The following is a 12,634-nucleotide window of genomic DNA, read 5'->3' as shown; positions in this document are numbered from 1 at the left end:
TAAAACATATTACCAAACAGCACACTTTCTGCTTTTAATCTACAAATGTCACTTGCTTGTCCACTATGGGATGAGCCCTGACCTAGGATACATGGCATGATTCTATGTAGCTCCGTGATCTTCGTGGGCCTCATAGTCCTAATCGTAAGTGGGGATTATTGTACCTGTGGTGATTTGAAGGGAATATCCCCTGGGTTGACTAGTTTTATGTCAACTTGACACAAGCTAGAGTCATCTGAAAGAAGGAAGCCTCAATTGAGAAAATGCCTCCATAAGATGGGGCTGCAGGCAGGCCTGTAGGACCTTTTTAAAATTGGTAATTCATGGGAAAGGACTCAGACCATTGTGAGTGGTGCCATCCCTGGGCTGGTGGTTTTGGGTTCTATAAGAAAAAAAGGAGCTGAACAAGCCAAGGGAAACAAGCCAGTAAGCAGCTCCCCTCCTTGGCCTCTGCATCAACTCACGCCTCCATGTTCCTGCCCTGTGTGAGTTCCTGTCCTGACTTCCTTGAGTGATGAACGGTGATGATGATGAAGAAGCGTAAGCCAAATTAACCCTTTTCTCCCCAAGCTGCTTTAGCATAGTAACCCTGAGTAAGACATCCCCTTAGGCCCTGGCGTTGAACCCTTGGTTCTGCTGTTTGGGAAGGCCTAGGAGGTGTGGCTTTACTGGTAGAAGTATGTCAGTGGGGGTGGCTTTGAGGTTTCAGCCTCTCAGCACCCCCAGTTTTCTGTCTTCATGGTTCATCGTGTGAGCCCTCTGCATCCTGCTCCTCCATCATGAACTCTGACCTTCTATATAACAAACTCTATATAAATTGCCTTGTTTGTGGTGTTTTCTAACGGGAAGAGAAATGTAATAAACAAAACACCTTACTACCACAGTACCAGTGCTGCTCGTACTGAAGTAGGGCCCATGCTTTTAAAGCAGGCCAGGGTTTCCACTGTTAGTCCTTTGGCCCCATCCCTGACCTTGAGCAGCTCTGGCCTGCACCTATCTGTGATCTGTTTACATCCTGCCTTTGCTCATGCCCCCAAGCATCTGCCTGTCCTCACCAACACGATTTCCTCCTCCTCCTGGCCAAACCTTACCTGTGACATCATTTTATAAGTTTGGGAGGTGCAAGGAGAGTGCTGCTGAGACTAGTTCCTTCTGGAGCCGTGTCAGCAATTACTCAGTATGCCTTGAGGTGACACCTGGGACCTGTGGGCGGCAGTAAGAGAGGGAAGCAGGCATCGCCTTCCTCCAACAGTGTTCCAGGCCTGAGAAAGGAAGCTGCTACACTCAGTAGTATCTCCTGCTTCTGAAGATGTGAAGGTCATGAGTTCGAGGCCAGCCCTGGCTATATTGAGACTATTTCTAAGGTAGAGAGAGACAGAGAGATATAGTTATCTCATATGTGTGTACTTGAAATTACAACACAGAATGATATACTGACTCTGATCCAGGCTTCTAAACTGACTTAACTTTTAACTTTTTGAAGCTTTTTTTTTTTTTATTCTTTTTTTTTTTCAGAGCTGGGGACCGAACCCAGGGCCTTGCGTTTGCTAGGCAAGCGCTCTACCACTGAGCTAAATCCCCAACCCCAGCATTTTTTTTAATACAAAGTTTCATATAGTCCAAGCTGGTCATGAACGCTCTCTGTTCATGAGGGTTACCTTGAACCAGGTACACCTGCCCCTAGCTTAAAAATGTAGGGACTGCAGCGTGCACCACCACACCCTGAGAGACATTTTGTTTATTTCTCTGAGTCCACTGCCGCTGTCTTCAGACACACCAGAAGAGGGCATCAGATCCCATTACAGATGGTTGTGAGCCACCATGTGGTTGCTGGGATTTGAACTCAAGACCTCTGGAAGAGCAGTCAGTGCTCTTAACCTCTGAGCCATCTCTCCAGCCCAAGAGACAATTTTAAAAAGCTAAGAATGGGCAGGTGCGACGGTTCAAAATGTAAAAGTTCTTGCTCAGTAAGCCCCACAACCTGTGTTGAGCCTCAGAACCCATGGAAAGAGAGAACTGACTTCTGGGAGTTGAACTCTGACCTCCACACGCAGCCTCTGTGCTCACACTGTCTTTCGTCTCTCCTCTGTCTCTGTGTGTGTCTCCGTGAGGCTCACCAGTAATAATAAATAAATTTAAAAATAATAAAATAAACTTAAAACCAAAACATGATGGAGGCACAGGAGGATGAGGTCACTCACCAAACTCAGCACAAAGTCGCCCCGGGGTTTGAATTTTAGAGCCGGCCCTGCCACCAACCACTTATCCAAGATCGTCTTGATCAAACACGATAAAGGTTCAAAGAAATGTCAGCTATCCCTACCCCAAGGCCGAAGAGCCAAAACCTAGGACCTCTCCACTCACAGCTCAGAAAGCATCAACTCAATGGCCCTGTCTGGTATTGACTCAGCTAGGCCACCCAACACTATACAGAAAGTTCTCCCACCAAACAGACTCAGTGGCCCTTGTCAAGGTAGAAGACTGGGTCCCAGGGAAGGAAAATGTAGCCATAGGCTGGGCTTCTGCCCTGCTAGCACCTGAACAGTAATTGGTGATAGCAACCAAAGGCTGGCTTTGATTGCCCTCCCTTGGTGGGCCCTAAAAGCCTACTGGAGTCTAAAGCCTTAACCTTTTTGGAAGGCCTAAGAACTTTTGGCTTTAGACTCCCTGTGTAGCCAAGGCTAGCCTTGGATGCTTGATCTCAACACTGGAGATGCAGAAGCAGGAATATCTCTAGTTTGAGATCAGCCTGGTCTACACAGTAAATTTGCAGAGAACCTGGGCTATATAGAGTCCGTGTGTGTGTGTGTGTGTGTGTGTGTGTGTGTGATAGGTGTATGTATGTTCATGAAAGAGAAAAGAGACAGATAAACATCTCTCGCCTATTTCTTATAAAACCCACATTTTATAATCCCAAACTGTAAACCATAGTGTACACATGAATCCTTGAAGAATCCCAACAAAACACAATTACCCTTTCCTACCTGTGGTGAATACTTTTCCACCACAAATCATGTCTCTATCTAATTCTGTGATTTTTATGATTTTTCCCTGTAAATTACAGTATATAATACACAATAAAAGGGTAATAGCATCAATAATAAAATTTTAATTATGGAAATAGACTGTAATAAAATTGCCACCATTACAACTCTTGTGTTTCGGGGCCATTACCAAGAAAATTAGGAATTACTTTGAGTCCAGCACTCGAGAGACAGAGGCAGGCAGATCTCTATCAGTTTGTGGCCAACTTGGTCTTCATAGTGAGTTCCAGGCCCTCCCAGAACTACATTGAGAGATCCTATCTGGAAAAAGATAAAATAAGAGATGTGTTTGGGGGCTGGAGAAATAGCTCAGTGGTTAAGAGCATGGATTGCGGGTTGGGGATTTAACTCAGTAATAGAGCGCTTGCCTAGCAAGCGCAAGGCCCTGGGTTCGGTCCTCAGCTCTGGGAAAAAAAAAAAAAAAAAAAAAAAAAAAAAAGAGCATGGATTGCTTTTCCAGAGGTCCTGAGCAACCACATGGTGTCTCACAACCATCTGTAATGATTTCTGATGCCCTTTTCTGGTGTGTCTGAAGACAGCTAGAGTGTACTTATATATAAATAAATAAATCTTTAGAGAGAGAGAGAGAGAGAGAGAGAGAGAGAGAGAGAGAGAGAGAGATGTTTGTAATGGGACTAGAGAGAACATTGTCTATAAATAGCTTGTCCCAGAAGCATGATGACCTAAATTGAGTTCCCAGCACCCACATAAAAAGCTGGTGGTTTGGGGTTTTTAATGACAGTGCTGGGAAGACAGAACCTAGAGGATCTCTGGGGTCCACTGCCCAGCCAACCTGACCTAAGCGCCAGCTTCCAGTAAGAGGCCCTGGCTCAGAAAACAGTAAGGTGAATGGCTCCTGAGAACCACACCTGAGGTTGACCTCTGACCTACACACCCATGCATGCACACACATGAACATGTATGCACACACACAAACATGTATGTGCTCGCACACAATTTTTAAATTAAAGAACAGTGATAATGTGAGAGGTGACTAATGGGAAAGTGTTCCATGTCGTGGGATGTGCTGAACAAAGATGATTTTCCCCCAGGGAAGGATAGACCGTGATCTTAGTAGCTACTCAGAATGATGCACAAACACGAAGTGGTTTTTTTCCTCTGGTATTTTGAATTTAATATTTTTGAACAGTTCATCTACCAACTAGGGGCAACTTAAAGGCAAAATTTAAAAATTAAAATACTGGATCCTGACTCAGGAAGCTTGGCGTAAGGTCTGTGGGACAATGTGATGTCAGAGCCCGGTGTGGTACAGCATCTTCCATGCCAGCACTCTGCAGGCAGATCTCTGAGAGCTAGGGGCCAACCTGGTCTACAGAGTGAGCTCTGGACCAGCTAGGGCTACACTGAGAATGGAGAGAGAGAGAGAGAGAGAGAGAGAGAGAGAGAGAGAGAGAGAGAGAGAGAGAGAGAGAGAGAATATTAGAATACTATGTCATTGTTTGTGAGCCGAGAGCTACGTGCCACCACATATCACTTGGGAAGTGAGTTTGCATCGGAGGGGTACTCCATTTCCCCCCCTATCTCCTGCCTGAGAATCAGAGAGCCCAGCTGTCTGACTCTAGCACTGGGGTCTGACCTCTCCTTGGAGTCTGTGCCATCTGTTCATGACATCAACAATTCTCCTAATAAATGCCTTAGCCCCAGGTCATCTGTCCCAGTGTCCTTTTCAATCACCTGCCCCATTTGTTTTACTTAGGGTTTTATTGCTGGGAAGACACACCACGACCTTGACGACTCTTACAAAGGAAAACATTTCTTTAAGTCTGGCTTACAATCTCAGAGCTTTAGTCATCAATGTCATGGTGGGGAACATGGTAGACTGCAGGCAGGCATGGCCCTGGAGATGGAGCTGAGAGTTCTACAACTGGATCAGCAGGCAGCAGCAGGAGACTGTGCCCCACAGTGGGCATAGCTTGTGAATAAGAGACCTCAAAGCCCACCTCCGCAGTGACACACCTATTCCAACAAGGACATACCTCATAATAGTGCCACCTTCTATGAGCCAAGAATTCAAGCACACAAGTCTTTGGGGGCCGTTCCTTTTCAAACCACCACACAACCCAAGCCTAATAGCCTGAGATACAGCATTTCCAGCAAGCTCCTAGGATCTTCTTCCAGTGCAGAGCTCTGAGTAGCAGGCTGGTCAGAAGAAGGACTAGAAACCTGAAACCCACGCCAAGCCAAAAGAGACAGAGAACTGAAGGCTTACAGTGTCAGGGAAGAGACGCGGGGCCTCAGAAATGCTCCACAGCACCCCACATTCAGCTGTGTGTGTGTGTGTGTGTGTGTGTGTGTGTGTGTGTGTCTGTGTGTGTGTGTCTGTGTGTGTGTGTGTGCGTGTCTGTGTGTGTGTGTATGTGTGTGTGTATGGTGTGTGTGTGTGTGTGTGTTAGGAATTGAACCTAGAACCTCATACATGCTGTCTTAGTTCAGGTTTTACTGCTGTGGACACCATGACCAAGGCAACTCTTTACTCTTTTTTTTTTTTTTTTTTTTTTCCGGGGCTGGGGACCGAACCCAGGACCTTGCGCTTCCTAGGCAAGCGCTCTACCACTGAGCTAAATCCCCAACCCCGGCAACTCTTATAAAGGACAACATTTAATTGGGGCTGCCTTACAGGCTCAGAGGTTCAGTCCACTATCATCAAGGTGGGAACATGGCAGCACGCACGCAGGAATGGTGTAGGAGCGGCTGAGAGTTCTACATCTTCATCCGAAGGCTGCTAGAAGAAGACTGGCTCCTATGTGGTTAGGAGGAGGGTCTCATTACCCACCCAACAGTGACACACTTCCTCCAACAAGGCCGCACCTACTCCAACAGGGCCACACCTCTTAATAGTGCCACTCCCTGAGCCAAGCCAAACCACTATATGCTGACCACCAACTGTTCTGCTGAATTACATAACCGGATCACTCCCCAGAAAAACAAAACAGCCATAAGTTTAAGAGACCCCTCTCTCTCTTTTCCTAAAGATTTATTTTTTATTTGTTTGTTTTCCTAGATAGGGTTTCTCTGTGTAGCCCCAGCTGTCCTGGAATTAACCCTGTAGACCAGGCTGGCCTCAAACTCAGAGATCCTCTTGCCTCTGCCTCCCCAATGCTGGGATTAAAGGTGTGTGTTACCACTGCCATGCTGACTTTATCTTTAATGATGTGTCAGTGTGTGGATATATTCAGGTGAGTGCAGATGCGTGTGGAGACAGAGACATAGGAACTCTGTGCATCTGGAGTCACAGGTGCCTTGAAGCTGGGAACTGAACTTGGGTCCCCTGGAGCCTACTGCTCTTCATTTGACCCCTCTTTTTATTTTGAAAGTATTATCTTTTTATGTTTTATTTAGTTAATTTTGGGGGTGTGTGTGTGTGTGTGTGTGTGTGTGTGTGTGTGTGTGAATCACATGCATGCAGGTACACACAGAAGCCAGAAGAGGGCATCAAATCCCTGGAGCTGGAGTTACAGACAATTGTGAGCTGCCATGTGGGAACCTAACCCTGGTGTTTTATGTAAGAGCAGTGAGGATGCTGGGTGGCAGTGGCTCACGCCTTTAACTCCAGCATTCAAGAGGTAAAGGCGAGTGGATCTCGGTGAGGCCTGCTTGGTCTATAGAGAGAGTTCCAGGACATCCATGTTTACACAGAGAAACCCTGTCCCAAACAAACAAAAAACAAAAGACCACCAGCAAGTGCTTCTCACCACTGCTGTCTCTCTAACACCAGTTACCATTTTTGTTAGGTTGTTTTTGTTGTTGTTGTTGTTTTTGTTGTTGTTGTTTGTTTGCTTGTTTTGTTTTGTGTTGGTTTTAAGACAGGTCTAGTGTAGCTGTGGCTGTGTAAGCATCTCGATTGGCTTTGTTTTCTCTTTGAATTAAAGAACTAAGAGAGGAAATTCTCAAACACAGCAGGCAGCAACAGGTAAGCTTTATTCAAGGTGGAGAAGCGTATAAACCATGGGACAAGGCTCACAAAGACTTCCTATGATACAGAAAAGGGGCTCAGAAATCAAAATTCATGTTTTCTCTGGAGGCCTAGGGGTTTTCAGCGCTTGGGTGGCCTGGGACAGATCCTCTTTCCCTAATGGTGGATCGCTCGCTCCATTTGAAGAAAGGAGAGCTGATAGGCCCACAGCAGCTTCATGCAGACGTGTTCAGGACTGATCGTGAACCTGTCCGAGCACTGGGAAGGGCCAGCCATTAGCAGAGCCCTTCTGGCTGCAGAAAATCCTGGCAGGCCATTGTCTCAGGAAGATGATGAAGAACCTGGAGCTTTCCATTGTTATCAGCTAGCTGTGGCCCCCTTTCCTCTCTGTCTGCCTGCCAGAGATCTGTCTCCTATGGTCCCCTTTCCTCTCTATCTGTCTGTCTGCCAGAGATCTGTCTGTCTCCTAGTCCCTCTTTCCTCAGCTGACTTGCAATTTCCCTATGAACTCCTGACCTTCCTGTTTCACCTCCTAAATTCTGGGCTTGCAGGCACTGTGCCCAGCTTGAATTTTTGCAGTTTTGGTGCCACTTCTGATGATGACCTCCAATAGAGACCCATGTTTGCACAGAGTAACACAGGGAAGTTTCTGGTATTTAAGAATAAAAGTGAACCAACATTTGAGAGGCAGAGATCTCTGAGTTCAAGGCCAGCCTGGTCCACATAGTGAATTCCAGAATAACCGGGGACACATAGCAAGACCTTCCTGTCTCCAGAAACAAACAGCAACAACAAGGAGTGACCATTGTTTGTTTGTTATTGTTGGCACCGAAATGGAACCTACCTTTGACCTTGTCCGGTGTGGCTAGGCACCCACTCTGCCATAGAGCCGTATCTCCAATCAGAAGCTCCCTTAACACTAAAAGATACGGGGCTGGAGAGATGGCTCAGTGGTTAAGAGCACTGACTGCTCTTCCAGAGGTCCTGAGTTCAAATCCCAGCAACCACATGGTGGCTCACAACCATCTGTAATGAGATTGGATGACCTCTTCTGGTGTGTCTGAAGATAGCTACAGTGTACTTATATATAATAAATAAATAAATCTTTAAAAAAAAAAAAAAAACACTAAAAGATACCAGTGCCCTCCAGAGTAGAGCATTGGGCCCAGTTGGGCCCACTGGGCACTCACTTGGGCCCAGTTACTTCCTGCCACCCCCTGTAGACCTCTTAGATACACCTGCTTCTTTAAGGGATCCAAACCTTTTTAGGGAGCTGCTGGCAATTTAAGTCTCCTTCAGTAAGACCGAAGGGCTTCCCAGAGGTTATCCTCAGGGCCTTCATTCAATGCTTGCCTTGAGAACTGCCCAAGGCCTCCTGTAGTGGTTGAATGAGAATGGCCCCCATAGGCACAAATATTTGAATGCTTAACCATCAGGAAGTGGCACTCATAGGGTTACAAGGTCTGAGCTCACTTCCAGGTTTGAAAACTGACCAAAACCCACCAATTCCTGAGCACGAAACTCTCACCAATCTCTGGGCTCTCTCCAAGTTCAGGTTAATATCTCACCGATCTCCACCTTGGAAAACTCCCCTAAAAACTTTATATAAGCCTGTCTTCTGCCCAGTTCCCCGCTGCTTTTCAACAGAGGAGAGGCAGGCTTCTTTTTGTGTCTCTCCCAATAAATCTGTTGTCTGAGGTTTGTTGTGTGGTGTGACTTTGTGACATTGCTTGGCTCCCAGCTGCCAAGATACCTTCTCCTTTAGAGTTGTAACACTCATAGAGGAAGCCTTTTTCCTCAGCAGCTTACAGGCACTATTTAAGAAGGACTAAAATGACTAGGAGGTGTGGCCTTATTGGAGAAAGTGTGTCACTGTAGTGGGCTTTGAGGTTTCTAAAGCCTACACCAGGTCCAGGGTATTCTCTTTCTCTCCATCTTTAGATAACAATTAAATCTGCTCGGATAACTGGTGTTGATGGATCTAGGGCTGTAAACTTAATTTTCAGGATATTCAGGCGGATGCTGGAAGGTCTTTATTTTTATTTATTTTATGTGTTTGCCTGCATGTGCACCCCGTGAATGCATGGTACATGCCGACGTCAGACTGGGGCATCGGATCCCCTGGAACTGGAGTTACAGACGGTTATGAGCTTCCTCCACGCAGGGGCTGGAAGCCAAACCAGAATCCTCTGCAAGAACAAGAGCTCTTAACTGCTGAGCCATCATCTCTCCAGATCCTAGATGATGATAAATCAGGAGAGTACGGGAATGAAAAAAGTCAAACTAAGAAAACAGCAAACGCCCGCTGGGAAGAAGCCTTCAGTTCAGTCTGTGGAGCAGCTGTCAAGCACGACTCTCATCCCTAGGGATTTGAAAACATCCCTATCCAAGTGCTGGCAGAGACTAGGGGCGGGGCTTGTTTTGCATGGTCACGCCCAGAAACGAGGCGTGGTTTGTCGGCTTTGGGAGCCTTGATTGGTCCATGGCAACAACAAATACAACCGTGCAAGGGGAGTAAGGCGGAAAATCCCCAGGCGACTGATGTTCGAAGGGAACTGCCCACTGCTCAATCTAAACCCAGGCCGAAACTACAAAAATAAAGGTTGTTATGTAAGATACCTTCGTTTATTATTATTATTTTTGTGGAGGAGTCCCGGCGCCTGCTGTAGGGCTGGTAAATGCCTAGGGGGAGGAGATATGGAGAGGAGGAGCCAGAAGGATGCTCTGTGAGCCTATTTCGTGACACACCTTGCCCTGGCAGATATGTGCCCCAGGAGGAACATACCACCACAGGCATACGCTGGTCTACTGTGTATGACTCAAGCAGGGTTGGGAGACACCCTCTCTTTGCACAGTGAAAATGCACCTTCCTCCAAGGCTGGGGGAGCCAATCCCCAGAAAGGAATTCCATAGCCAGTGTGCATCCCTGTACATTGGATGCTTTTGGGTTAGTTCATCCCATCTCCGGGCTTCAATGCATAGACTGACATCAATTTACATCCAGTGAAGGGAGGTTTTTGAAGAGCCTTGAGTGTCATCTGAGTTTGGGAGGAGTCTGGCAGGGAGCAAGAGCTGCCTGGAGAAGTCTCTGGAGAAGAGGTAAAGGGGAATGAAGCAGGTCAACCCCCGCAGAGAGGCCCATGCCACGCCACGCCAGTGTGGTTTAGTGTTGATAATTAAAGCCTATTCAAATCAGATCTAATCAGGCCTAACTCAGAAACTCACTGGCCTCCAGCAGCCTCCACAGCAAACTCTTTTTCTTCCTTTTTTTTTTTTTTTTTTTTTTTTTTTTTTTTTTTTGTTTTGTTTTGTTTTGTTGAGACAGGATGTTTCTGTGTAGCCCTGGCTGTCCTGGAACTCTGTAGACCAGGCTGGCCTCAAACCCACAGAGATCCATCTGCCTCTGCTTTCCAGACTGTGCCCATCCCAGACCCAACACAGAGATTAGCTCTCTGCTCCATCATCTTGGAATTTCTTAATACCTTTATTACATGTATCCATTTAATGTGTATTTGCATAGTGTGCGGAAAGGGCTCAGAGGAAAAGTTGGGGCAGCCAATTCTCGTCTTCTACCGGAAGGATTCTGAGACTCAGAACTCAAGCCATCATGCTGGGCAGCAAGTCTGGCAGGCCATCTTGCTGGCCCAGATTCTTAGTAACTTGGAACTATGACCACCACGTTTTGTAGGCAGTACTGCCTACAGGGACTCTTCTGTCTAACCATCGCAGCCTTCAGCTTTCTCACCCAAACACCACTTCTCTCTCACCCTTCAGATTCAGAGAAACTAAAGCTAGTGTTTTAGTGTTTTGTTTTTTTTTTTTTTTTCTGGTTCTTTTTTTCAGAGCTGGGGACCGAACCCAGGGCCTTGCGCTTCCTAGGCAAGCGCTCTACCACTGAGCTAAATCCCCAACCCCGTGTTTTAGTGTTTTGATGGCTGTCGTGAAACACTATGACCAAAAGGCAAGACTGAAAGGAAAGGGTTTATTTGGCTTACACTTCCACACTGCTGTTCAGCACCAAAGGAAGTCAGGACAGGGATTCACACAGAGCAGGAACTCATGGGCAGGCCACGGAGGAGAACTGTCTACTGGCTTGCTTCCCCTGGCTCACTCAGCCTGCTTTCTTCTAGAACCCAGGACCACCAGACCAGGTATCGCGCCACTCCCAATGGGCTAGGCCCTCCCATATCAATCACTAGTTAAGAAAATATCCCTCAGGCTTGCCCACAGCCCAGTCTTACAAAGGCATTTTCTTAATTGAGGTTTCCTCCTCTCAGATAACTCCAGCTTGTGTCAAGTTGACCTTAAACCAGCCAGCATGGGTGGGATCCTGTTCTTGCCTTTGAGATAAAGAGTGCCAGGTAAAAAGGAAGCAAATGGAAGGGGCCTTTGTGGCTGCCCACCTCCCTGGGCTTGCTTCAGGATGTCAGCTTTCTCTGAGACAGTGTGGCCTCCAGTCTCCAAATGGCTTGGTCAGTGGCTGGAAAACCCTTCTGATGAGGATGGCAGGTGCTCCCCTTACCCAGAGGAGGCTGGAGACCTCCTGGTAAGGAGAAAAATCTTGTTTTCTGACCTAAAAAAGACCAGCCCCTCCCCTCCTTGTACCTGTAGATATGATAAGAAAAAAGAGAGGAGGGGTTGGGGATTTAGCTCAGTGGTAGAGCGCTTGCCTAGCAAGCACAAGGCCCTGGGTTCGGTCCCCAGCTCCGAAAAAAAGAAAAGAAAAGAAAAAAAAAAGAAAAGAAAAAAGAGAGGAAGAAAGAGCTTGGAAGAGTGAGTTCCCCACATAGTGAAACACTGCAAAGGCCATGCCCTTGATACAATGCTGGCCAGACTCTCACTGCAGTGCCTGTCCTGTGGGACGCTGTCCCTTTCCTTCTCCCATTTCCAGGCTGCTGACTCTCTGAGCCTGTCACACATACTGGAAGATGCCCACTCAAGCAGCGGACTGAACTCTTCCTTCTCTTACCCTGCTGCTTTCCTGACTCACAACTCAGGTGGCAAGCTCCCTCCCCGTCCTTTCTTCCTTCGCCTCCCTCCTCCCGGCAGCCATGGAGGGCTCCAGTTTGTCTGCCCTCGTGTTTTTTCTCTTTAACACCAATAAATCGACATCGTTTCCTTTGGAGTCCATTTTAAAGTATTTTATTTACAAGACTAAGAGCTGGCGAAAGAGCCCGGGCGTCCCCTGGTTACAGCAGGAAATTTGCACGGGCTGTCCCCGGCATGCCCTCACCTGTGGCTTCTTCTTCAGTGTCATTGTCTGTTTGGTTGTTTGTTTGAAGGGTTCTTTCAGATTCACTCAGTAGCCTGGCCTGGCCTCTCGGATACTGAGGTTACAAACAGAAGCCGCCATTTCTGACTGAGAAAATTCTTTTTAGCCCCTAAACCTGAGCAAAATCTTCTAGGCCTCGTAATTCTATTTAATAACATTGGCAAGAAGCAGGGAGGTGGTGGCGGACGCCTTTAACCCTGGAACTGAAAAGGCAGAGGCAAGTAGATCGCTGAGTTCGAGGCCAGCCCTGTCTACAGAGTGAGTTCAAGGACAGCCAGGGCCACACAAAAACCCTGTCTCAAAAAATAAAATAAAATAAAAATAAACAAAAACAACAAAACACCGAACACACACACACACACACACACACACACACACACACAC

The sequence above is a fragment of the Rattus rattus genome, chromosome 11 (genome assembly GCF_011064425.1).
Source record: "Rattus rattus isolate New Zealand chromosome 11, Rrattus_CSIRO_v1, whole genome shotgun sequence".
Taxonomy (NCBI): Eukaryota; Metazoa; Chordata; class Mammalia; order Rodentia; family Muridae; genus Rattus; species Rattus rattus.
This window is presented reverse-complemented; position numbering follows the sequence as displayed.